The 27,692-nt window shown below is 42.4% G+C and overlaps 1 long non-coding RNA gene across 1 annotated transcript; it reads right to left on the bottom strand.

Annotated features, from left to right (window-relative positions):
- Positions 1 to 7,490: 7,490 nt before the first annotated feature.
- On the bottom strand, positions 7,491 to 11,618 carry LOC119704534. The gene is made up of 3 exons (XR_005257995.1): positions 11,436 to 11,618; positions 11,114 to 11,159; positions 7,491 to 8,360 (listed from the first exon to the last, which is right to left on the bottom strand). It is a non-coding gene; the product is annotated as an uncharacterized LOC119704534 (long non-coding RNA).
- Between the last annotated feature and the right edge of the window lie 16,074 nt (positions 11,619 to 27,692).

Raw genomic sequence — 27,692 nt, 5'->3', positions numbered from 1 at the left:
AGTTCAATTTTGCCTTTTATCATCTCTGACCTCCTTTGCCAGAAGACCCTTTTTTTATCTTTATGTTAACACACGGCCAATGATCCCTCTCACTGCCAGGTAATTTCAGTGTGGATTGAACTGGATTCACTCCAGAAGGGAAAAAAAAACCAACAACAACAATTTAAGGAATAAGAGCCAAGATTTGGATGGAGGAAAAAAGCTTACAAACCTTTTTATATTTGAACAGGCACAGATGTCTCTTTCTTGTGTAGGTACAGAAATGATTAGAATTGGTCAAGAACTTCACAGGAAAGTTTTAAGAAACATTAATATTAAAACAAAACATTCAGAAACTTGTGTAATGTAAATGCTCCAACCCAAAGCTATTTCCCCCTTTTTACACATTACCTGATATTAAGGATTTTCTTTCTTAATCTGCTTCCAGTGGGGTCTCAGCAGATCCACCTGTAAATACAGAGGGGTTTGTGAAACAGCTGAAGTATCTCTTTATCTATTTTGAGCACAGCCACTTAATAGATCAGAGAGCTACACAAAAAAGACATCCAGCTGGTTAAAAAGGAACAAAAGCATCTCATTCTCAAGTAAAACCATTGCTGTGGTACATCCTCTGACCACTAAGGAAATTTTCCTACCATCTAAAATGTCTCTGGGACGTTTAGAGTTCAGTGCCTCTCACCCAATCTGCCCTGAAAGGAAACCCAGAAGAGTCTGCAACAGCATATCTGAGGGCCACTGACACATTTTCCCTCTGCAGAACAATGACATGTGTGCAATATGCATTAAGAGGTTCTGGTATAATCAGTTATTGGCTCACAGAGTAAGATACGTAGCCTTCCTCAAATTTCCCCCACAATTTTGGTTTGATATGCAGGCTGAATCTCTCTGATGTTGAGCAGATTAAACATCTTTACCCTTCTTGGGGTTCTTGACTTTAGGTCCTGCCCATGCCATCAGTGCAGGAGGAAGCTGCATCCTCCCCCAGCCCAGGATGGGATCAACCCCAAAGCCTTTCCATTGATTCCATTAAGTTCTGAGTTATGACTCAGCCAGGCCCTACCAGCAATTTCAGAAAACACATCACAGGATATCATTTTTATTCCCTGAAGTACATCACTATTTTAATCTGGAGTTGTAATTGACTCCACTTTTAAAGGAGGTGATAAAACGCTCAGGGAGTTGTTGTGCTACCTCCAGATAAGCAAGCCTGGCAATATATGAGGGAGATAGCCCAGCCAATGGCTGGGGGAATGATTACAAACACATTAGAATGATCCTTTGCCACATTGATCTGTAGTTTTATTTTATGCTATCTATTAATCTCTGAGCTGCAGCATGTTTTGAATCATCTCGGAGGGACTGGTCCCCCTGGCCATTGCTGTCCCCCCTTCCTGCAGGGTCCCTGCCAGCAGGGCAGCATGGGGCACAGCTGGTGGTGTGAACACGATGGGCAGGACTTGATTCTGACCCCGCCAGGGCTGCAAAGGGAGGGTTATCAGGGCTGATATTGTTTCCTGCTGGGTGAGATAAGGCAGCAGAGCTCCCGTCCCTTTTCAGCAAACACGCGTCATGGTTGGTGACAGCAAAGATAAAAATCCTCTCAAGATAGGGACTCCTTGCAGGGCTTGAAGGGATTCAAGTCCTTCCAGGGCTCCAAGTTGGAGTGAAGGTCAAAAGCAGCAAGCCCTCAGGCAGCCCCTGCCTCTGGAATTCAGAGGAGCCTTCACAGCCACCTGAAACCAGAGAGTTTTTGGAACAACAGGCAAAGGCACTTGGGGTGGGACATGAGACATAGAGAAATGAAGCAAATGTTCCCTAATCCTAGCCAATCCATAATTGTGTCAGCTGCTGGAATGGGATTATCTCTGCTTGCTTCAGCACCTGCTGGACTAGAAACCTGCCCTTTGCATCACAGCCATGCAGCAGAACTTAACCTTTATGTTCATCTTTTCCATGGATCATTTGGAAAGCCCTCAAAATTAGCCATCATTTCAGTGGCTCACAGAAAACTCACCTCCTTCATCATTTGTCTTCTGTGAGGCAAAGATTAATTCCTTCAGGGAGAAAAACAACATGCCCCAGGAAGGTGTGATCAGACTGCAGGAATATTTCCTCCTGAACGCCACCAATATCCAAAATTTCTGTTTATATGCATTAAATCACTTCCATGGCTGGGCATGCTTCAGCTCCTCACTGGGGAGTTTAAGCTGAAATGTACAGATTAAAATGAAAACTATTCCTGTTTATCCTTCCATGCTTTTATGGTCATCAGCTCACCTCAATATCTGAGAGCTTCACCAAAGGCTCTGTTCTCTTGCCTCCCACTCAATGGATGAATTGAGCTTTATCTACAAAGAACCCAATCACAAAAAAAAGAAAAAGTTAGAGGTTCATTGTGTCCCAAAATCTCTTCGATTTATCGACAAAGCCAGTCTCTGTTGAAGGCCCCACATCCTGGCAAAGCAGTTCTAGCAAATCAGAGGAGCAGAGAATTCTCTTGCATAAATAGTAAACTGCACAGAAATTGCTACGATCATGGCAAACATCACTTGGACTTCTTATCGCATCACACATCAAAGCCATCAATTACAGGCCAGAGATTTCTAGCAAATGAGCCTTAATTAACACTGCTGCCTCCAAATTTCCTTATTCCTGATCATTCCCAGCTGCTATGGGAAATTAATTACGGCTTAAATCTTGTGGTTCTTTCTTTAGCACTTGTTGCATGGCAACATTCATTTTTATGTATGAGCTTCCCCCTCCAAATGACTTTATAATAGTCCTACCCAAAAGATGAGCTGTTAAACTCCTAAGCACAGATATTTACCCACCTTGGTTTGGGGTTTTTTTGGTTTTTCACTCGTAGGACATGAATTATTCACCCATAAGAGGGGCTGTAATGTTCTGGTTGGTTCCAGGCATCAGTAAAATCAGTCAGAGGATTCAACTGGTTTCTTTTAACAATCAGTTCCACAAGTGAGGAAAGATTATTGGTTATTTCTAAAGGATATTTATTACATTTAAATTTAAGTTTTGATCAAGAGGCAGTTTCCAGAGAGAAATTGCAGATGTGAACTGTCCCATAGAGGTGACTTTTCCTTCCTGAATTATTGGTTCAACTCCCCACAGGATGGAGCAGCCTGACCAAATCCATGCCATGCCACAAGCAATACTGATCAATATTTTTGCTGATTTCAGTCAGAACTTCCCAATGCATAATAAAATAAACCCCAGAAGAAAAACAGCACATATCCAGACTATAATTGTGTCTCATTTTGAATGAACTGCAAATACCTTAGTTCATATTAGATCATAAACAGCCACCAAGAGGAACAATCAGCACCTTATTTTACAATATCAATTCATAACCCACAAAGATCAGGATTTCTGATTAAAAAACAAAGGAAATTCTGATCTTCAAAAGAAAAAAAAAAGTATTTCATGAGATACAAACTGAAACAAAATTGAAAGAATATTGAAAAAACCACAAAGTTCAGATGAAAGGAAACTTTCCTAGCAGATCATGAACAAGCTTGGAGTTTTAACTATGGCTCTGCAGCAAAAATGCCAAGGAATAACATCAAGGTGACAGCACAGTTTCCTTAAAGTTTTGTTCTCTTGTCACAACCTCCTGTGAAATGCCAGTATTTTCTGACCTCACCTGAGATGACAATGGACATGATTTAATGCCATTCATTGCCAAAAAGATCACAGCAACATTTAAGAATGTGGGTTTAAAGTCTAGAAGGATAATTACTAAAGTGAGGATTAACTAACTGAGGAGTTAAAATGAGAAATAAAAAACCTATAAATTTTTATCAGTTATTAAATAAAAGCAACAAGTTTTACTAAAAGCACTCTATGGCCTAAGTATATAAATAGATTTTAAAAATTATACTGATTTTATGCCTTGAGATTCCATAATTCAGACATGGCCAAGGATTAAATCTTAGATTTTCCATTCTTTGCTCTCTCAACACTAGAATTTATTAACAGGCACAGAATCTTCTCCATGTGCTTTAAAGGTTTGAGCAGCTCCTGTCCTTAGACTTTGAAGCTGTACCAGAGCTTCCCTAAGAAAGGCCTAAATATATTTTATCCTTCAAGAGAACATTGTATTCCTCTGTCTGGGAACCTCTGACCACCAACACCAGAAATGTGATCTGAGTCATAAAAATGTAATATTCCAAGGTGAAACAGATTCCAGAAATCAAGGGAGAAATGCAGGATGATAGAGATCACAGGATCTTCACATCTGATTTCTGACAACATTTCAGGTGCTCCCAGGCTCTCCTGATGGAAGGGGGAATCCTCCTGCAGCTGCATCCATGGGTTCTTCACTGAGAAACACCTACTGGAAAAAATATCAGAGAAGATGAGGCCAGTCTCTCATGAAGGCTCAAAAAAACCCCTCCATTTTCCTCAAAAAAAGTGCTGAATTAACAATTTTATTATATCATCCTCTCATGACCATGTCGTTTTTTAAAAGTATTTAAATTATTTTTGTCTATGTCAAAACAACAGGCGTTTTCACTTTGCCTAATCACTATTCCCTTAATATTTGAGTTTGCACTGACAAGACTGCTGGATCCAGAGAGAGGAACAACCAGTTTTTCTCTCTCCTGAAGACATTTTTATTCCAAAAGATAAACTGCACTTCAAACTGCCACTGTAGCACTGCAATCTGTCAGCACATGTGAGGACCAACAAACCTGTTCCCAAAAGGAGACGGGCTCAAAATGGAAAACTCACACCTCAGTGGCTATTTTTAATTTAACTCTTTCATGAGGTTTTAAATCAAACCTCATTTCAGTGAGATTTGAAGACATCCAGGAAAAAGATGTTCCAATTTTGGAAAATTCCAAATTCTCATTAGCTTTTCACAGGATTTCATATTATGAAACTGTCAGCAGCCCTGTGGAGGAAACATTCACACACACATTTATTAAATGTGACCTCTTTTTGTCTCACAGAGCCTTTAAATGTCCCTGAGTCTGCTCCCTGCCAGTCCCCTGGCACTGAATTTGTCCTGTTAGCTAGCAAATCCAGCCACACTCATGCAAACAAGTTTTCCTTGTGCTGCCCCTGCTAGTCTCAAATAATATATTCAGAGTAAAGCAGGATGAATTATGTGCAGAGAATAAACAAGAGCAAACTCTAACATATCCATATTCAAGCATTCAAATCAAGTGTGAGAGAAAGCTCCTGCTGGGAGGTTTTTTTTTTTTTCTCATTGGAACCAACTGCCCCATTTCAGTAACATCCCCCAAGTTTCCAAAGGGATGTGGGAACAAATCCTGAAGAGCTGAGCTTGGATTCAAGCTAAGCTTGAATGTTGTGCTGTCTTGGTTTGGAAAGCCAGGTGTCTGCTAAGGAAGGCAGGAGCCTCCCCTGAAATGCAAAATGTAAAACCCCTCCCTCTGAATTATTACAATTCTGAAATTAAGGGGCTCTCAGGAAAAGATATGGGAGTAGGAATAACAGTTCTTTACTAGGAAAATTAAAATAAAAATGCAATAGTACAAAAAAAGGAAAACAAACCACTGCCAGAGTCAGAAGAGGAGCTGACCCCCTGTGTGTCAGGCTGGTGGCAGCAGTGCCATTCCATGGGGGCTCAGCCCTCCTGCAGTGCCAGCTGTGGCTCTGCTGGAGCAGGGATCCTGCACAAGGGGGGAGTTTTCCTCTGGAGCTCCAGGGCTGCTGGAGATGGGCCTGGTCTCCCTCTGGGAATGCAGGGGAGGAGAAAGCTGCTCCTCTGGGAATGCAGGGCAGGAGAAAGCTGCTCCTCTGGGAATGCAGGGGGCAAAGGCTGCTGTGCTGTTCCAGGCTCAGATTGTATCCAGGTAGGAATGCTTGGCTCCTCCCCTGGGCGGAGCATCTCCCCATGGGATGGTGGAATTTGATCAGCCATGCAGGGACACTCAGTGGCCATGGACAGCAGAGATCTCCTGGAGGGAGGATTGGCTGTGGAGAGATAAAGAAAACTGCCCCATGGACAGCAGAGAACTGCCCCAGCTCTGGCAGATGACAAATAGAATACACACAAATTTTACAACCCAGGGCGTGTGCTCATCCATCACTGGATGAGCACAGCTGGACAATGGAGAGCCAACACTCCCCCTTAGGATAACCAGAGCTATCTGTTCTGCATGAAGTTTATGGGACACAGGGTTTAAAGTCCCAAAAAGTGAGGGATCTGCGTTACCTGTGGCTGACAACTCGCCCAGGGCAGCCTCATGCCGCTGAAATCCGCGGGACAGCTTGGCACACACCAAGGCAATTATTTGTGTTAGCACAGGCACTGCCAGGAAGGCATTAATCTGGAGATGATTAGAACCTGCTGTTTTCTTTGTGAATGATTTATCTATTGACTGTAGGAGTCATTTATTGATAATTTACAAATGGAGAACACGGCGCGGCTCTGCCGGCTGTTGGCAGCCACTCCCCGAGCTGTCCCCAGCAATGCGCTCCAGCCACGTCTCTCTGTCATCCCTCGTGCTCCAGAGTCAAGTGGGAGGTGTCCCTGTCCACGGCAGGCTTGGAATGAGAGCAGCTTTTGATGCCTTAAGATTTAGCTTTCATGTTTTCCAGATTCTGCGACTCTGAACTCCACGTGAAGTGCCAGCAGCTCTCCTCACAGCTCAGTCCCACAGAACAATCCTTTTCCAGCCCCAGAACCAAGGACACCGCTGCAGCTTCAGCCCCAAAAGTGCAAACAGCAGGGAAGGGAGGAGAGCAACCTGGGAGGGTGGGACTGCAGAACCTGGAGCTGGAACTGAACAATAACCCCAACATGGAAAGGGACCAAAACTTATAAAAGAGTGAAAACTCCTGACGTGCCATCCGTCTTGGGTCCATCTTGGGTGTAGCCTCAGCCAGGCTCTTGTGCTGCCCAAGGTGGATCCTTTGAAGGCCTTTTAACAAATCCCTACTTTATTTAACTTTGCCTAGCCTCTGCTCCTGGTGGCCTCTCCAGGCCTCACTTTGAGGCCCAAACCATTCCATGACTTTGAACCACGCCCTGGGCTTGGAGCCTCTTCACCCCGCACCCAAGATCTCCATTTGCCCAAATCTTACAACCCAACTTCAACAGGAACCTTCAAGGGAACAGAACAGAGATACAAAACCCACAGCAAAATGGGAGAATTCCTTTGCTGTGCTCAGTAAATGCCTGTGTTAATTTATCTTCCTTTTTATCTTCCTCTCACATGTTTATGTGGCACAAACAGCTCCTGGAAGAGGTACAAAATTTAGGAGAAGAGAGCCTCCTACCTCAATCAAAAGAAATCTATTCCATGACAAAGGAAAAAAGATGAAAGGTATTTGTGTTAGCAATAAAAGAACACCAGTGCTAAGATTTTTTTTTTTAACTGTGAAGGACAAAACAGAAATCATATAAAAGACAAAAATAAACAGAATTAATAGGAACTCAAAGCAAGGACAAGCTGCAGGTCCCTGATGGTGTAACAAATTACAAAGCAGGTAGAAACTAATGTCAAGAACTATTTATTCATCTCTATAATGGGAACAACTTCAGGCAAGGACAATAATCACAAAGCAGGAAAGTGTTCATTAATTAAATGGAAACAAATCAGAATTGCTCAGGCACAGCTTGCCAAGGATCCTTTTGGCAGGCAGAGATATGCAATGTTCCTCCTTGTGCTCAGAACCTTTTGCATGACAAGAGCTTGAAGGGAGTTTATCAAGGCTCCTGCCTGCACAGGTAGCAACAATGGGTTTGCTGCTTTGCAAATCCATCAAAAATGGAAATATTGAAGACCTATATGTCTGAAGGGCTTAAAAAATCTCAACAGTGAATCCCAGGCCATGGTGAAACCCTTAACTAATTGAACTCTTTCATGGGGTTTTAAATCAAACCTCATTTCAGTGAGATTTTCAGGCAAAAGTTGTTCCAATTTTGGAAAATCCCAAATTCTCATTAGTTTTTCATGGGATTTTCAGACTAGTGACTACCAAAGCAGGGTCTCTGTGCTTGCCCATCCCCTCTGATCCATCAGTTCCCACTCATGGCACCAGATCCCTCACCAGATATTTGGGGAACCTCTCCACCCCTGTACCAGCACCATGGATAGCATTTAAATTCTCTTAAAAAAACTAAATACCCATCTAAAATTGTTAAATTTAATATTTCTCCTGACTGGGAAGGGAGATACAAACCAGATCTTCCCTTTACTAGAACAGGCATAATTTTATTACAATTTCTGATATTTTTATATAACATTATTATTATTATTATTATTATTACTACTCATAACGGTTTCCTTCTTTGGTCGGTCCATGCAGCCACATCCTGATCTGCTCTCAGAGCCAGTCCTTCAGTGACCTGGAGACACACAATCCTATTTTTGGAGCAAAGATAATAAACATTAGGCAAAAAAGAGGAATTTCTGGAGATAAGCAGTGCCCCAGCTGGGGGCTTGGGCCATGAGTTTGAATCCCACTGCTTGAAGTCTACAATTTTTGGGAATGTTTAGAATCTGACCCTTTGTGGGCATTTTCATCAGCAGAGCTTCAAGGGGCTCAATCAACTGCAGCTCCTGAAACACCCAGGACAATCTGCATACACAGGGACAATTTATTTGCAGGGTTTCAGCTTGTCACAAATTAGGAGGGCTGAGTTATGAACTCCTGGAGGCCCTGATGTACAGAGGAAACCGCAGTGAATCCCTAATGGCAGCCCCATAAAGATGATGTGATAAATACAACATTAAAAACGCAACAGAGGCATGAATCTGCTCTAATTTAAAGAGCTGCCATTAAATACAATAGGGCTGCATTTTTTCTTGCTTTTTTTTTTCACTACTGCATCAACACAGAATGGTTTGGGTTGGAGGGACCTTCCAAAACATGAAAACTTTCCAAATTTTAGGAGATTCCTTCCTTCCTTTTTTCCTTCTTACATTTTCTCTTTGCAAATATATAAAGCAAAAAAAAAAAACAAAAACACCAATCTGGGAAAACCACATCAGCTATTCCACACATCAAAATGTCTAAAAAAGAAATAAATCACTCTCCACATTAAATACAGCTTCCCTTTTTTTTTCCAACTGGAAGCCTCTCTGTTTTTTTGTTGCACCGTGAGTTTCACACAGCTCAGTGTTGACTCCACAACCAAAAAAGAAAAAAATAGATGGGAACATCAAGATTTCCATAATTCTCCTCTTTATTCTGTGAAGTCACTGTAGGAGTTTCATAGGGAGGGAAAAAGTAATTTCTGAAAAGTGAAATGAATGCAATATTCATGGGGTGATCTGACAGACCATGTTTGAAGAAGCATAAAATTATCTGCCTATGAAGGTCAATTAGTTTTGACATTAATTTTGGTAGCAGAAGTTAAACCATTTTTTCCTACACCAGTGACAATATATAAATATATATATATATATATATATATATACACACACACAGCAAATTCTAGAAAAAAAATACAGGAACATTTGCAAATTGCAAAACATTTTCATTATTATTTCCATTTACAAGGGAACTGGAACATCACTAAATACTTTGATATTATTTCAACTTCAGGCAATGAGCATTGCTGGCACATTCCTGGTGGGGATGGGGCCTGGTTATTTTGCAGGAGTCAAACCAAGGGCCATTTAGGAAAAGTGCTTAAGAAACTGATGGAAATTAGAAGTTCTTTGGAACCGAGCACTGAAAACCATAATGAAATCTTATTTCAAATTAATTACACTTTTTAATCAAAACAGTGGAGATGGTGCCAATCTAAACACAACGAATTACAACAAAATCTGATGTAAAATAGAAGTACTTTAAAGACTTCCATGGAAGGGAAATAATTTATCATTCTGCACGAGAAATTTCATTTTCTACTTTAAAAAACATGACTTGCCAAATGAATCCAGCAATAACTGGAAACAGACCAACCTCCACAAATGAATGTTTTATATTTTCAAGTATACTTCAGTTAATTACAAAATTAATTGGCCTTGAAAATACTGGAGAGTCTATATTTCATCACCCCCACCCCAGGCGTGTGGGGGGACATTTTTAAACAAATCTAGTTCTCTGGTCTGAAAAAAACCTGCAGAAAATAGTGTGAGTTTGGGAGGGGGCTTTGTGGTTGGCTTTTTGTTGTGGGATTTTTGTTTGTTTGTTTGTTTTGCTTTTTTTGTGGTTTGTTTTTTGGTTTTGTTTTTTTTTTTTAGGAAAAAATAACTGTAATCTTTGCAAGAGCCCAAAACTGCAGTTTGAGGCTCTAGGAAGAGCCAGCCCCCCAAGAAAAGATGGGAACACACATGACAACAATATTGCCAGCACACAGTTCCTCACTTCACTTCACTCTTCACTTTTAGGATCTTTTCCCCACAAATTTTTATCAATTCCTGACTGAAATTCCCAATAGGGGAACACTGCAGTCCAGATTTGAGCATTGCTGCTGATGTTTTCCTGAAGAGTCTCCACTGGAAAGGGGCATCCCTGGCAATCAATCAGCACAGGGAGATTTTTTTGGATTTTATCCCAATGCTGCTCTGCCCAAAGCTCCATTTCCACCCCCATTTCCCCTCACAGGACACAGGATCCTCCCCTAGTTCTGGAAAATAAATCTGCTCCATCCATTCCCAACACACAGAATGCAGGGAGGTAAGGAAAGGCAGGAATGGCTTGGAGAAATTTATGAATAATTTTTACAAAGGAATAATTTGTGGGATTCTTTCCAGAAGCAGAAATAAATATAAGGAATAATTTACCATTGCTCAATTTGCCATAACCAGCTGAGGGAGCCTGCCTTGGCAGATGGCGTTTCTGATCAACAATTCCCATTATTCCTTCAAATTTAAAATTAAATTGTTCTGATGCCTATATTAATATTGATTTCTCTTTCCTCATGTCTTGTCAATTTTAATCTCAATATTATTTCTTTTTATTTTATTTTTTTCTCTAAAAAGAAGTCACCATTGGCAGAAAATTGAAGTTTAAAGCAGCTATGTCCTAAAAATAACCAAACCCAAACCATTTGGTCACTCCACCTGCCAAGGTGGTCAGATGGGAAGGATTTTCTCAGCCCAGTGTCCCAGCATCCATCCCGCTCCCTGCCCAGCATTTCTGTATGGAATATCAGGACTCTCACCTGTGTTGTCACTCAGCTGTCCCATGGTGCCACCCAGGCTGTATTCCTGTTAAAGGAGCAGAAGGAAAAGGTTGGTAACAGCTTTATAATGTATTTACCACCCCAACAAAGCCTCACTCAAATAACACCTGGTTTCTGGGCAGAAAACTGAACCCTCAGGAACTTGTAAGATAAAGAACTATAAAACTTCCAGTCAAGACACAAAGAAAAAAAAAATAGAAACACACATTTCTAACCCCTCTGGTTTTACTCAAACAGTAAATTAGACCCAGCCCATTTTGAGCAGAAACACACCAGCTTCCAAAAGTTTATTTTTACAGACCCACAGCTTCTTTCAGCTTTGGGGAAATTCAAACATCTGCTTATCCTGGCCGAGGCACTCGGCATCCTGCTGCCAAGCAAGTGCTCCAGTCAGTGCCCCGTGGTTTCTGCCTCTCCATCCTTCTGCTGGCTGCAGACAAGCAGAGCTCCAGGTTCCCTTTCCTGCCTCTGTGCAAGCACCGGGCTCGATGGATGCTGCTGCTATTATTAGGCTGCCCTGGTTCCCCCTGAAAGTCCTCCCACAGCTCCCAGCAGGATGCCAGGAGCTGGCAAGCTCGGAGAGCCTGAAGGCTGTGCATCTGTTCCGAGACTGACAGGTAGCACAGCAAGTTAAAAAGCCCATAAATTTGCAGCAGGAGGCTCAGCCTAGACAAAAAAAAAAAAAAAAAAAAAAAAAAAAAAAAAAAAAAAAAAAAATTGCTGTTTCAGTTTGTTTTCCTGAGCACTGGGTCATGCTCTGCCATTGCTGCCTGTCAGGGCAATGCCTCAGGTTTTGGCTTTTCTGTGTTTCAGGTTCTGTGCTGCTTTAGTGTGTGGGTCTGAGCTTCACATCAGGGGATGCTGAGCTCTGCACAGAGCAGGGAGACAAAACAATTCCTGCTCCAGCTGGGCACCAAGGACAAATGATCCAAAGCTCAGCCCAGGAGCACAAACAGCGTGGGCTGCAGAGAGAAAAACAAGCAGGGTGGGAGTGCCTGGGCTAAAGCTGGAACTGGACAATGAACTGCAAGGTGCAAATGGAGCAGAGCTGAGCCAAGGCAGAGACCCCGGGAGCGCTCGTGCATTTTGGGACCATTTGGGTTCATCTTGGGGGCAGCCCTGGCTGGGCTCTGGTGCTGCCCAAGGTGGATCCATGGAGGAGATGCTTTGAATAAATCCCTGCTTTATTCTGGAGCTCTGCCCAGCCTCTGCTCCAGGGCAGCCTGCACAAGGCAGTGGGGAGCCCTTCCCATTCCCTGGGCTGTGGATCCTCCTGTGCCCTGTGGCAAGTGTCCCTTCCCTTTGTCCCCTCTGGGGGATGAGGCTGGCACAGAAGGATCAGAGATGCCACCTTCTGTCCCCCAGGCATTGATTTTTCTGGAAGTGTCTCTCTGCCTGGGGCTCATCCCAGAGTTTTTCCATGGGATGGGATCCAGGGGATCCAAACCTGGAGCTGGATCCTGACTCAGGTGCTGAAGTCACCAACACTGCCCCTGTCAGCAACAGCTGGGGCTGAGCTCAGGGGACACCTTCCACTGGAACAGGCTGCTCGGAACTTGTATTTTTAGGAAATCATTTTATGGGAGAAGCAGTGGAAAATGTCAAACCTTGATAGGACACACCTAACTCAGACTTCAGACTGGGGGACACCAAGTATTTGGTGATTTTAACAGTGTGGGATCTGCATGACTTGAAGGAAACCAGGCCAACCTAATCACCAACTTGCTCTGCTCTAGCATGTCCCTCCCTAATTCCACTGTAAAATGCAGTTAAAAGCTTGGAAAGATCCAGCTTTTGTGTGTTTTAGAGCTGATGACAAACCCACAACTCAGCCTTGAACAGCCCCATCCACACCAAGTCCTCCCACCCTGCCACAACCTGCAAGCAGCCAACAGGCTGAGTAATTAGTATTTAGCTAATTAGTAATTCTGAGCGAGGAGAATGGGCAGGGAGATCTTCATGCAAAGCAGCCCAAGTCTAGACCCTGCTGCCTGGAAAAGTGTCATGAAAATAAAAATGAAATCCTAACCACTCCCAACCCCCCTGTCCTCAAAGGTGTATTGCATCACACTCCAATTTATTCTGGTATTTATGGTTCAACGAGGAAAAAGAGAACAAATGCATTTAGAAGAGTAAATGCTGCCATTCTGAAGCTTTTCAGTTCACAGAAATGACAAAAGTGGGCTAAGAAATGCCCACACCTGCTCCAACTCCCAGAACTTCCCTGTCCCACTCACTCACTGTGAACCAACAAATTCAGGATGATGACCTGGGCTGTGAAGGAAGGGAACATCCAGGCAAGGATCACAATCATTATATGGGCACTTCCCAGACACTTTGCTCCCTTTCCTACCCCACAAATCCATTCCCAGGCTTCAAAGGCAGATGGAGAGTTCTCACCTTCTAATTGACTACTCGTGGAACACAGGGTGAAGAATCTCAAAGGAGGATTTTTGTAGCCTGGTAACTTCTCTTCAGCCTGTAAATAATCATCTTTAGAAAGTGACCAGAGAGATCTCTGAGAGACCACAGCCAGCAAAGCACTTGAGAAAGTCCTGAAAAAAACCCCACTCATGAAGCAGGCAAATATTCCACTCTGCTGGTGTTGTGAGCTTTGCCTTGACTCCTCACCCAAAGCTGGGATCCGTGTGCCAAAGGGAAGAGGTGGCTTCAGGCTGGTGCTGCCCTGGTGATCAGGGACAAGGGGACACTGAAATCCAATGAAAGGCTGGATTAAAGCCTGCAGGGACAATTCCAGTGGCTGCACTTCCACATAAATCACCACACCACTTCCACTTTCCCCCCTAAGCTGCCATGCTTCCATCCTGCAGCTCCTCTGAATGAACTCCCCACACCCTTGCACAGCAGAGATTTATGCTCCAACTGTTGCACAGTTTCAAATAAACTCAATTATTTTTTTTCAGCAGCCTTCAGCAGGGTTTGGACCTGGCCTCTATTAAAGCTTGAGCTTTCAGTTGGTTTTACTGCTTGGGTTTTTTTTCTTTCAGACTAGCCATAAATTAAAGTTTATTAATTGGTAAGAAAATGCCTTTGTGTGTGTGTGTGTGTGATGCTGTGGCTGATTTCAGGTCACTCCTTTTTCACACAGCTTTACATTAAGTCCATTCCTGCCTGCTCAAACAATTAAGCATTAATTTTGCTGGTTTTTTCTCTGTTCTATAACAAAAATGCCTCGTTCACCCCTGGCAGCAGGTGTCAGAGTGCAGCCAGTGGTTCCTAGGTGGGAACCAGTGACTGCTGACATGGACACGGTGCCTTCTGCTGATCCCCCCAGTTAAACACAGGCATGTATTTGCAGTTTGTACCTGCCAACCTCGGCAATGCACTCGTGCCACCTATTGGCAAATAACAGCAGAGTTCCCATTTCTGCTGAGAACACCTCAAGGAAAAATCCCCAGTTTGGAGGTCCTGAGCAGCCTGCACATCTCCTCATCCTCCACAAAAACCAGCAGGGTCCACCGTGGATCCTCCAGAATTCTGAAAACATTCTCCTGAGTCAAATTCCTCATTTTTTAAATTTCTGTTTGGCAAAAAAAACCTCCAAGGGCGCATCATCTATGGGTAGAAACACATTTAAAGTGATATCCAGGTTTGTCCATTCATTTCCAAGTATTTCTGTTCTCAAAACACTTTAAGAAAATGCAGACTTACAGACATGGTAAGTTTGGCAAATAGAGCAGGGCTCTCCAATCAATAGAGTGCCTCTGAATATTCTCTTGCAAAACAAAATGCAGTGCCCAGGCAGTTTGGGGAGTCCTGCTGTTCAAGAAGAACACGACAGGAAATATTTACTGCTGCCAGCAAGGCAACAGACAGGTTCTCATTACCTAATGACAGAAACTGAGATCTCCTTTTTTTTGTTTTGTTTTTCCTGTTAGTGTATTTTTCCAGTCCAAAAGGCTGAGTTAAAAATGCAGTACATTTATGAGCACGTGTATAAGGAAAATGTGCGTGGTATCTCAGAGCCCAGGAATACCTAACATATGCATTTCTTTTTTCATTTCTTCTGAAAACTGATGTAAAGCTGGCTTAAAACCCAGTGCTGTGTGTGGTTGGCTTCACTCTGAGTTCTTTTCATCCCTGATAGAAGCATTTCCTTCTGCATAGGATGGTCATCCATTTAATTGCATGGTACAGAGAAAAAAAAGCAAAGGAAAACTCAGCTGTGGAGATAAATCTCAATAGAAATGTGATGAGTGCTCCTGCCAAGAATCATTTGCAAAACTTGCTATTCAATGCTAACCATCAGAAGTGGGACATCCACGAGCCCATCTGGGGATCTGGAGATAAGGAGCTGCTATTCAACACCCAGAGCAGTTTGTTCCTGGCCAGGAGCAAACCCACCACTTTAAATCCTGGTAACTTGGGAGAAAAAAAGCATTTTTGAGCTGCCACAGTCACAGAGCCTGAGCTGGGGAACCCAGGGCCTTCAGGCCCCACTCACAGCTGGGGTTTGGGCTTTTGGAGCTGCTGAGCTGAATACCTGACAAACCAGGAGACCAAAAGAGGGGGAAATCCAGCCTGGAAACCACATTTAACTCTTCTCAAGGATGGAGCTGTAGAAGGGAATTCTAATGCTGAGCTTGGGCCAAGAGAACACAAGTGCCAGTGTCTCTTTACATTTCTTTTCTCCAGCTAACAGATGCATTTCTATGTGTCTCCAATCACACTGCAGACTGTGGAATATTCCAGTTATTCTGCCTTTTTTTTTTTTTTTCCCCAAGGATTTCCAAAATTCCCTTAGGGCCTTAGGAAAGAAGAAAAGGGAGAAGTCACTCTCTTTCCAGATGAAGATATTTGGAAAAGTCTCTTCAGCATCTGCTGTCAGCTCTCTGGTGGGAGGATGAGCAGACCTGGAGTATCTTACCCCCAACCAAACCCCAACATTCATGAATTAAACAGAGATTGTGCTGAGATAATGCTCATCCTTGGATAATGCCACTTCTTCATGTGCAGCAAGGCAAATTGTAGCTTAATTGTTCATTATTTCAGCATTATTACTAATTCATTCATACAGGATTGTCCTCCATCCAGTCAAAATGAAAAAAAACCCCAAAAACAGTTAAAGAAAAAAAATGTACTAAGATCAAAGCAGAGCTGCTTCAGTCAATCCTTTCACTCAAGAAAAATGTTGGATCAATAAAGAAAAGCCTAAAATTCTCTGTTTATCTATCAGCATTAATGTGAGGCTCTGAGAGAGCTGCACACCCCTCAGCTGCAAATCCTACAAATGTTCAGGCAGCTCATGTTCAGCACATACTGCCCTGGACTGGGTTCCCATGGCAGCAATCATTCCTGAAGTTCCTCAAAGAGGAGGTCCCAGTGCTTTTCCCTGTTTTTCCCTGCTCCTCCCATCTCCAGAATCAGCCTCTGGTGACTGTGCCTGACTTTCTGTGCAAATTGATTTTGTGCCTTGGGACAGGACCCTTGACAACTTGAAATCCTTTACGTTCTGCTGCTCTGAGGCAGCTCTGCTTTGCTTCTCCCAGCCAGGGCCATTCCTGGCCCCCAGGTAACCAGCACAAGTTAGAAGGTTTTTATAAAGTAGCTAAGTTTTCTGAGCATGCTTTTCTTTCATCTCCAGCATTACCTGGACAGAACAGCACAGTGGCCTGAGGCCAGACTCCAAGAAGGCTGAAGACAGAGAGAGTGTTGCAGTCTGAAGAGGTGTGGAACATAAAACCTGCTCCTTTTATCTGCTGCCTGTGGAGCACGGCCCATTCTGAGCCCAACACAGCATCCTTATGTGGAAACAACCCTCAACAGTGGCTACAAAATGGACCTTCCCCCTGCCCAGCCAGCTCCAGGCAGTTTTCTCTCTTCCATCCACTCTGTGACTTCTCATCTGGTGCTGTCCCTGCCCTGAGAAGCAAATGGAGGAATAAACATTAAATTCACAGTAAAGAGAAAACCACTGACCCAGCATGCCCAAAAAAACCCACAGCTGAGGGAGATCCAGCCCTTCCTCTCTGGCCTCGGCACAGAATCCCTGCCCCAGGCTTCTCAAGTTCTCAAGTGCTCACTCTGCCTGATGTGCCCAAAGCAGCCCAGAAGTGGCTCCTCTGCCACCCCTCCACAGCTCTCCTGCTCCCACCTGTGACATCTCTCAGCTCACTCTCCTGCCATCCCATCCTAAATCCTTCTGAAGCCATGGGAGAAGCCCAGAGGGATCTCGTGGGACACAAAGGAGAGCTGGTGCTGGGACGTGGGACAGGGATGGGTGACGGAGAGCTGCAGGAGGAGAGCTGCAGCCACAGTTGCATCCTGCTGCCCACAGATGGCTCCTCTTGATGCCTGGCTGGGGCTACCTAAACACAGAGGCCAGAGAAAATTAATTAAGAACTAAGAATAAGAATTGATTAAAGGAATACAAAGCAGTTCTATTGCCTGAAGCCCTTCAGGTACATTCAGGGCAGACCAAGCCCCCCAGGGGCTGCACCCAAAATGCACCACGGGTCAGGGGGCACACTTTTATAAGTTTGGCCCGTTTGCATTTTGGGGGTTCATCCTCCAATTCCAGCTGCAGGCAATGAAGTCACTGACCCCCAGTTTGCTCCCCCAGGTCACTTTTGTTCCCATCTCTGGGGCCTGAGGCAGTGAGGTGTCCTTGACTGCCAGGCCTGGAGAGGAATTGCTGTGTCTGCCCAAAATGGGAAAGCAGCAGCTGACACTGGGGGTGGAGCTCAGAGTTACACACTGAAGAACTGCAGGGTTACAGATGGATGGAAACAGAAAAGCTCAAATCCTGAGGCACCACTCTGGCAAGACATTCCCTGGAATTCCTGCCCATGCACTGCAGGGCCCAGCTGCCCCCAGCAAATTTTGTGTGCAAATTAACAAACAGGAGCTCTCTAATGGCAAACACTGGATGGATCCACCTCCCCAGCAATGCCAAATTTCACCTTTTGCAGGTAGAAGAGTTGAGAATGATCATAAAACTAATCCAGGCGGGCTCTCAGGAGAACAAGCAGTATTCAAATGCAATCAAGGCAATGTGAAGTCGAGTCTGTGGAAACTCCTGGCACATCTCAGAATGGATTGCTCAAATATGATAACAAGTACACTGATTTTTCTCTCTGAGGCAGATTAAGGCAGTTGCTCTCAAAACACAAGATTAATCTGTGCTTTGATACTTATTTGTTGCAGCATCGGGTGAAAAAGTTATGTGTGATAACACAAAACCATCCAGCTGGGCATTAAGAGCAAAAACATGCCCACTGAAGCAGTGCCATCCCATAATTTAAAATTAATTAAGCTTAGGCATCATCTTGGATGGGAAGAGAATTTACACCTGTAAATCTAATACTGAAAATCTGTGTTATTTTTTTATAAAACATCTCTACAATTATGTTAATCTTTAGTTGACTTGTGGCACCTTAACTTCACATTTCTCATACTTTCTGGACAGGAAACTTGAATATATTTTAAAAATGCTGTTAAAGTGATAGGAATTTCTTACAGGAATTGAAGATGAATGTTTTTAATCAAATACAAATAAAATACTGGGGAGATAAGCAGCAGATTTCCTATCAATTCTCTAGTAATTCCTTTAGATTTACTCAAGTGAAAGTAAGAATAAATATCAGCAGTAATCATTAGTCCTGGTCTTTTACTGACAAAATTCTACTGACTTCAAGGTACTTAATGGAAAAACAGAGAAGAAAAAAATAGCAGCCTTTAGTGAGATAATTTTATACATGGATGGACAGATGAAATAAAATTCCCCACCATTAAATGATCTGGGAAGTGACAGGAAAGGTTAAAATAAAGCAAGCAATGAATTCTTTTCTTGCCAAGGAAAACTTTGCTTTCAGAAAGATTTATGCCCGGAAAAGGGGGAAAAGGGAGTGGCTGGAGGAAAGAGAGGAGAGGCTGAGTTTGTGGCTGGAAATTCAGCAGCAGCTGAAGGGCTCAGCAACCTCTTTCCTGTCCAACTCCTTCTCAGGTGGAAATATTTCTGTAGCTGCACAATCAGCAGGAGCCCACTCAGCTCTGAAATCATTAACAAAAGAGGTTATCTCATTAAGAATGGAAAGAGGTCATTTGGATACAGAGGGAAAAAAGAGGAAAACAAAAGGGAAATGACAAAAGAAGGAAGAAAAATTCAGGAGATATATTTATTACATAGATTCCAATACAGAACATGCTAAAATAAAGAGACCCAAATAATTCTAGACATTAAATCCAGTTTTCCCTCTTCCTCAGCAGCCTCATTCACCTCATCCAGGAGGACAGCTTTCCTTTCCAGCTGTGCTCCAGAGCATCCTGACACTGAACTGCTCCAGGGGGAACCATTTTCTGGATGGTTCCTGAGTGGAGCCATCTCTGCTCATCCTTCCTTCCCAAAGGACACTTCCTGTCTCCAGCCCCATCTACAGTTTCTTTAACTCCACAAGCCCTGATCTTTGTGAAAATCACCATTAAGGATATCTCTGGGTAGCCAAGAGATTTTCATTAATTATCTCAGTAAGAACTAAAGAAAAAAGAGCAAAGATAATATATGAATAGAACATCACCAACAAGGCCTCTCCAACACTGTGATTTAAAAAAAGGTCTGACAAAAAGCCTAAAAAATTACCTTTAGAATTTATAACATTGATGAAAAAGCAAGTTGCATTGAATATTGAATTTTGGAATATTTGCAATTTTGAATACAAAAATTAGGTTCTTCTAAAAGTTATGACCAACGGCATTTTTTCCAGATAATTGATTTAATAACCAGGGACAGACATTTCTTGAATTTAGGACTGCAAAAGGGATTCTTCAGCACCCTGTATAAGTGATTTCTCTGTTGGAGAAAATACCTCACATTCTTTTCAAAGCAGAAGAAAATACATTTAATTTGAGAGCATAACATCTGATGCCACCCAAAGATAATAACATTTCATTTTTTTCTTCCCAGCACTTGATTATTTTTTCCACTAATATGATTTATAAACACAAAAACCAACAAAAAACCCCAGATTTAAAAGAAAACCAAGACACATCTTAACGATTACTTTGATAATGCTAATATGCCCTTTAAAATGGAGTCCAGCTGGGAAATTGAAAGGGTGACAAGTGGAACCAACTTGTATTAGCTTGGCATGAGACCAGTCACTGGCATGGCCTAAATGACAGTGACTGCATCTGGGAAGGGGTTGATAAGGAAATCCTGTTACAGTGCACTGCTAGATTATTATTTTTTCTTCCCCTCCTTAAATTACATCTTACATGATTTTTCTTTTTTTTATTTTTTGTCATTTCTTCATTTTCTGTCAACAAAATTGTTTCATTTGAAACACTTTTGATTAAGCAAATGCCTCAATGATAGCTCCCAGCACTCTCTTTTAAGTGAGGGGAAAAAAAGTCTTATGTAAACTAATCTGATCACTCAAAGACTTTGGCTGGGCATCCTTCCAGTCAGAAGTTTAAAATTTATGATAGTGGTTTACAAAGTACCTCCCAAGTGAAGGAAAGAGAGAGCATAAGCTCTTTAGATGACCTTGATCTCTTCAGCTTCACTGGAGGCAATCCCAGGGGAAGGATTCTCTGTTTCCAGCAGAAATCAGCCTGGAGAGGTCACTGATGGAGCCCTCGGTGTGTGCAGAGGTGCTGGGGAGGTAATCCCAGGGGAAGGATTACTGGAGGTAATCCCAGGGGAAGGATTCTCCGTTTCCAGCAGAGATCAGCCTGGAGAGGTCACTGATGGAGCCCTCGGTGAGTGCAGAGGGGCTGGGCAAGCACCAGGATCACCTGAGGTGCCTGAGGGTTGAGAGGAAGAAGAAGAGGGATAAATTGAGAGGGTCTTGCAAAGGCTTTGACTCAGCTGATCCAGCTCTGGTTACAGCTGGATCTGTCACGGCTGTTCCTCCCCCCCAGACACAAATCTCCATCTCCAATTAAGCTGTCCTGTGACTTCACAGGTCTCACCAGCCTGGCACGGCTGTCACAACTTTGTCAAGAGAGGTGGAGTGTTTAAAATAACCCTCCTGCTGCTGACATTTGTGTTTCTAAGGAATAAACACGATCCCTGCCACCTCTGACTTCCCCAGCCTTGCTCTGGCTCAGGGTCCATCACCTGAACATCGATCCAAGGAATTTTTAGTTTCTCCCCAGTCAATGTGCTGGGCAATGGCAACATCAAAAATATAAGCAGGAAAGCCAGCAGAGAAGAAGCAGGTGAGTCACACAAATTCCAAATATTGGGGTTTATTTCATCATTGCAGTGGCTGAATTGTCGAGAAGCAAAAATAAAATATAAATTATCCGAGTTAAAAATATGGCTGACTTTTCTCCAGGCCTGTGGGTTGCATGCAGGCTCCTCAGGAATTTCTGGAACTGCTAGACAATTTCAGTCAGATCTGCCAGATTAAAGGTATAGAACATAGTTATCTTCTCATTAAAAAATTGATTAAAAGGCATATAAGAACACTGCAGCATGTTAATGCAAAGGCGCCGCGTTCTGCATTAAAAGATGCAGAGCAAGTTTGCTGAAGAGGCTGAAGCATCCCAGAAGGATCTTTAGCCAAAGCTTACCCAGGCCTCAAGATCCTTATCTTCTCCCTATCTAATGGCATTTTCCTGACTGTGCTCTGGAAAAACAGTGCTCCTGCTCCTTGGAGAATCCCAGGATGGTTTGGGTTGGAAGGGACATTAAACCCCATTCCATCCCATGCCACCTTCCACTGTCCCAGGCTGCTCCAAGCCTCATCCAGCCTGGCCTTGGGCACTTCCAGGGATCCAGGGGCAGCCACAGCTTCTCTGGGAATTCCAGCTCTCACAGGGAGCAATTCCATCCCAACATCCCATTAAACCTACCTCCTCCTTCAAAGGCTCCTTGCACTGGCTGGATTTTCACAGGAACTCTTGGACTTCTGAGCTTTTTAGGAAGTTTCAAAAATACAGGATAAAGTCGAAGGAAAATTCCAAAGTTCCTTTAAAAACATAAATGAAATTGGAACTCCTGTTCTGGAAATCACATTGCAGTTTCAATACTGCAAGATATTTTAATCTTCCTTTCTACTCTGTTTTTCAGTGTCGTGTTGAGTTCACCTTTCTGTGGGTAAAAATAGGGTTCTGTTGTCAGATGGATTCCAGTCACCACAGGACACCAATGTTCCCAAACAATCCCAAATCCTGTCAAAGTCCCTGGGAAGAATCTGAGGAACTTCAAATGGCCTGAATGGTTCAATATTTTGATCCACTGGTATTTTACCGAGCACCTGCTACAATAAGATGCATTTTTCTTTTAAACTGGGCAATATTTCAGCCACCTTCCAATCCATTTGGCCCTATAACTTCTGTCAGGTGCAAATTAAGGTAAAATATTACCCAGGCCAAACCCAGACTGCCTGGCTGGCTCTGACTAATTTTCCAGTATGGTTTTATGCAAATGTGCATCCTAAAGCATTGATTTAGCTAAACATGTGCACAGCCAACATTGCTCCTGGCTCCCCCAGTCATTAATTTAATATTCATTTCATATTCCCATGAAGTAGAGAAGTTATTTTACTTCACTACAGAGATTAAATGACTGACTTGGAGAAATTCAGTAAATTTGTGAAAATGCCAGGAACAGAATCCAGGTCTCCTGCCTAATTCCACAAAAACCATTCTTCCAGGCACCATGCACTGCAGCTGCACAGTGGAAATGCAGAAGTTAATTACTCTCAATTCTTGTCCAATATAATCTATTAACAACTTCTTCAGGATTGAAACTAATGTTTTGTCCTGGTACAAACCCACTTTTTCTTGTTAAATTCAACATTTCAGGTGTTTTGGTTTGTTGATAGAATTTTTATGCAGAACACCACAGCTTAGGTTGAATTTTTAGCCTATAAATGTTGATTATGTTGATTTTACGAGTCAAGCCTTAAAATAAGGCATTTTATACCTGGACAACAATTAAAACCTCACGTCACATTATTTGCTAGTTTTCAAGCATTAGGAGATGTCTCCTCTTCCGTGCAGCCTTTCAGCAGCTGAAGATTTTTACATCTATAAATATTTAAATCACCTCAATATGCTCTCCCTGTACATGAGCTGCTGCTGCAGCTACATTTGTTTTAGTTTTCACTCTGAATAAAGACAAGCCAGCTGATTGTGATCTTTTCCTCCTGGTTCATTTGCCACATGATTTTAAAAGGGACAAAGCAAACACACAAAGCTGACAAGGAATATGAAGCTTCCTCCCCACTAAACCTGATTAAAGGAAGTCGTCCTGAAGTTAATGTCAATGGAAATATCATGGAAACATGACTGCTTGTGGTATTTCCAATGGAAATACCAAACAAAGAGCTGTCCAAATACTACTTCTCCTGTAAATATCATGAGGATATTTGCTGCTCAGCTCAAAGGCAGGAGGATAAAATGGAGAAGAGGAAGGAGAGAGCAGAGCAAGGAAAGCAGAGTGGGGAAAGCCGAGGAGCAGAGTGGGGCAGAGCCCTCCTCGAGGATACAAAACAACAGAAACAGAGGAAGTTCTCAGTAATATAATCTGACCTTTAAGGGTTGGATAGGATTCAGAACTCCTCAGGAAATGAGTGAAAAGGAGGCAAGCACAGAAGACTGAGCTACAAGACCATCCAGCCTGGTCTTGAACAACTCCAGAGAGCTTTCCAGGCTCCCCATCCCTTAAGTGTCCAAGGCCAGGCTAGACAAGGATCACCCGGGATAGAGGAAGCTGTCCCTGCCCATGGATGAGCTTTAAGGTCTCTTCCCACACCAATCATTCTGGGCTTGGAATCTCAGACACTGAGATGGGAAAGGCACACTGGGAACCGAGGTGAGAATGAGATGGAAGAAGAGGCATTTTAAAGCTTTTCAGAAGTAATGTAAATGACCCACACTCTCCTTGTCAAAACACCTGAACAATCCTTACTGAAGGCACTGATTCAGCCCAGGAGACACATTTTGCTATTTTCATGCATATGTATTTTTTAAGTGTGTATAAATATATACATAAAGCAATTTTCCTGACAGTGTTTTCTTGTCAATGGAAATGCATTGCAACACTTATCTTGATCCATCCTCCCAGTACATTATTCCAGAAGCCAAAATGTATTAATGAGAAAGAGACTGTACAGCCCAAATCCTTGTTGATTTTCTCAGTCCATCCTACACACGATAAAATTAGCACTGGGCATCTTTAGATGCATATTTACAAGTTTCAGTTTTCAGCTCTTGTAAAGAAACAAGACAAAATATGAAGAACTGAGGCTATTATTTAATTTCTTTTGACATCAATCTTTCCAGATGATTGATTCTGCCTTTTTTTCCAACACAATTATAAGCATACAAGAAGTCTAGAAAAACTTTTGCAGTGTAAAAAACCTGCAGAGTGAGAGGAAATCCCATTCACAAGTGAAAATTATTTGTATTCCACTGCTGTAAAAATAAACTGAGTACTTCACCAGTTTTGTAGCATGGATTAATAATGCATAAATGTTCACAAATGGCAGAGGAAAGCTTCAGTAATTTCAAAATCCTGATCAGTCAGCATTCCATAAAATGTCATGAAGGAAGAAGGAAGCTTTGGAGAGTGCAATGAACACTCTGCTACTGAACAATTATTTATGACTCATATTGAACTGATAAAAAATTATTCATATTAAAGTTCCTCCTGGATGTCTCACACACATGCAAAAAAGTTCTGCATTGAGGCCAGAGAGTCTGAAACATCACAGAACTAGAGGTGGAAGAAGGATGAACTCACAAAGTGGTTTCACAGAACGTGAAGAACTGAGAGGAGCCACATCTTCAAACTGCCCAGAGTTCTGCTTCCCACCTGCTAACACAGGTATAAAGCAAAAAAAAAGTGATATTTAGCTGCCTTGCTTCTTGAAAAAACTAAACCCAAAGTTAACACCATTTACAAAATAAATATGCAGGACAAATTAAGGATGTATACTACATGAGTATGTAATTTGAACTATATATACAAAACGAATATGCATTGCAAATTAAATATAAATTAAATCAAATCTTATCATTTCCAACCTCACACTCTTCCAAAATAGATAAGACCTTGTCACCCTTTAAATGTATTCAAGTACATGATACCTTCAAAAGAGCTTCATTTATCAAGCCAAGATGAAAAGAAATTTACTTAAATTGGAGGTTTTGATGGGGTTTTTGTAGCTGCACCAAGTTGAGAACATAAAGCAGGCAGCAAACAGCTCAGAGATACACAATCACCTTTGGGATTCACTTGGCATAGGGGTTTTATTGATCCTGGTGTTATGAGATCCCATTTAAGACAAGCCATTCCATTCTCAAGTCCAGACTTTGCTGGCTCAATAAACATTTCTGTACTTTCACACTCACACTGCATACACAGAGCAGGAGCAGCTTTTCCACACACCCTGGGGACTGAGCTTCATAATCTGCTGATTGAACTGCCTGCTCCATTGATCCAGGCAGATTTCCCAATAAAAGAGGTGCCTGTTGTCCACATTGAACTGGGGAGCCCAGTAATGGGAATTCCCCTGGGATGAGGCATCAGCACCTCCCTGATTCAAACCACAGAGGGGCAGAGCCCAATTAACATTTTCCAGGGCACATTCAGCTGCTGTTTTTCCAGAAGGAGAGGTTTAAAGATATGCTCTAAGAGCCCAGGCAACTGCTGGAGAGTTTTCATTTCAGCACAAGGATCCTGGCGCATAAAACCTTCTAGAGTGTAGTCTTCTCTTTAATCAAAGAACTCCCAGACCTTCTTCTGCTCAATACCTGCCCCAAGAATTATTATTATTATTAATACAAATAGATATGGACACACACAGCCCAGCACTGAATCACACAATCATGGAATATTAAGGAAAATTAACATTTTCCAGGGCACGTTCAGCTGCTGTTTCTCCAGAAGGAGAGGTTTAAGGATATGCTCTAAGAACCCAGACAATTGCTGGAGAATTTTCATTTCAGCACAAGGATTTTGGCACATAAAACCTTCTAGAGTGTAGTCTTCTCTTTACTCAAAGAACTCCCAGACCTTCTTATGCTCAATACCTGCCCCAAAAAATATTATTATTAATACAAATAGATATGGACACACACAGCCCAGCACTGAATCACACAATCATGGAATATTAAGGAAAATTAACATTTTCCAGGGCACGTTCAGCTGCTGTTTTTCCAGAAGGAGAGGTTTAAGGACGTGCTCTAAGAGCCCAGGCAACTGCTGGAGAGTTTTCATTTCAGCACAAGGATTTTGGCACATAAGTCCTTCTACAGTGGAGTCCTCTCTTTGATCAAAGAACTCCCAGCCCTTCTTTTGCTCAATACCTGCCCCCTCCCACCCAAAAAAAAAATTAATTTTTAAAATTAACATAAATAGATATGGACACACACAGTCCAGCCCTGAATCACACAATCATGGAATTATTAAGGCTGGGAAAGACCTTTAAGATCCTCCAATCCACCCATCAGCCATGTTCCTCATTAAACCCCACCCTCAAGTGCCACATCCACTTGTTTTGCTCTGAGATCTCTGAGTTCTTAAAGCTCAGCTGTGCCAAAGGATGACATTTTCATATGAAGGGGACAGGAGCTCTCCTCCAAGCCACAATTCAGCTCTCTCTGCAGGAATTGGCTTCAGCAGATGGAATTACATCAATTTCCCCACTTTAATCAGCACTGTCAAATAAATTCAAGACATGAGTAGTTAATAGGAGAAGGAGTTGAGCTGGCAGCAAATCTAATAAATCAACCAGGTATCAGCTACTTGGCAAAAATAAACAGCTTGGCCAGAATAGTAACAAAGACAAAATTTGACAAACAGAAGCCTTAAAATGCATATCAGATTAAAAAAAATGTACACTGAGGACAAGAAAGGTCTGAATATTGCTGTTCAACTCTGCAAAGCAAACAACTACCTCAGTTATGAATGTTGTCATTAATTATGACCTTAAAAGTGTCTGTGATTCTCTGAATAAGGCTGGAAAAGAGCTCCAAGATCATGGAGTCCAACCTTATTATGTGAGACCTCTCATATCCTAATACTTCAGGGTTGCTGATGACAAAATAATACAGTAGAAACTTAATAAAGCCCTTTTTCTATAGGATAAAGCCCATGGAACTGACAAGGTGTACACTATAATTAGCAACCTGCACCTTCATATACTTGTTGCCTGAACAATAAGCTCAAAACCTGAGGTATCTCTCCACATGTCAGCAATCCTTTCACCAGCACAGCTCGCATACTGATGAATATTATGGAAATGAATTTACAGATAAAAAGGAAAAATACCTATTCTGATGCAAATCACACCCAGCACATAAGCAGTGGGAGTGACTGAAGCCTAAATGCCTCTTGTGCTTTTCCACAGCACACACACACACAAAAAAAAAACAGGAAAAAGCTGTCTGGATGTTCTCACTGCTGCTGACATGGAACCATGAGAAATCAAAAATTAAAAAAGCCCATCCACAACAAACAAAACATGGATTATTTGCTTTAGTTCCTGCTTGTTTAGTATCAATATGACACCAAGCAGCTGCCCCCGTGGTGAGGCTGAGGTTTGGAGCCTTTTAGGTGCTGTGAGCCTGACAATGACAC

The sequence above is a fragment of the Motacilla alba genome, chromosome 9, assembly GCF_015832195.1.
Source record: "Motacilla alba alba isolate MOTALB_02 chromosome 9, Motacilla_alba_V1.0_pri, whole genome shotgun sequence".
Lineage (NCBI taxonomy): Eukaryota > Metazoa > Chordata > Aves > Passeriformes > Motacillidae > Motacilla > Motacilla alba.
This window is presented reverse-complemented; position numbering and strand designations above follow the sequence as displayed.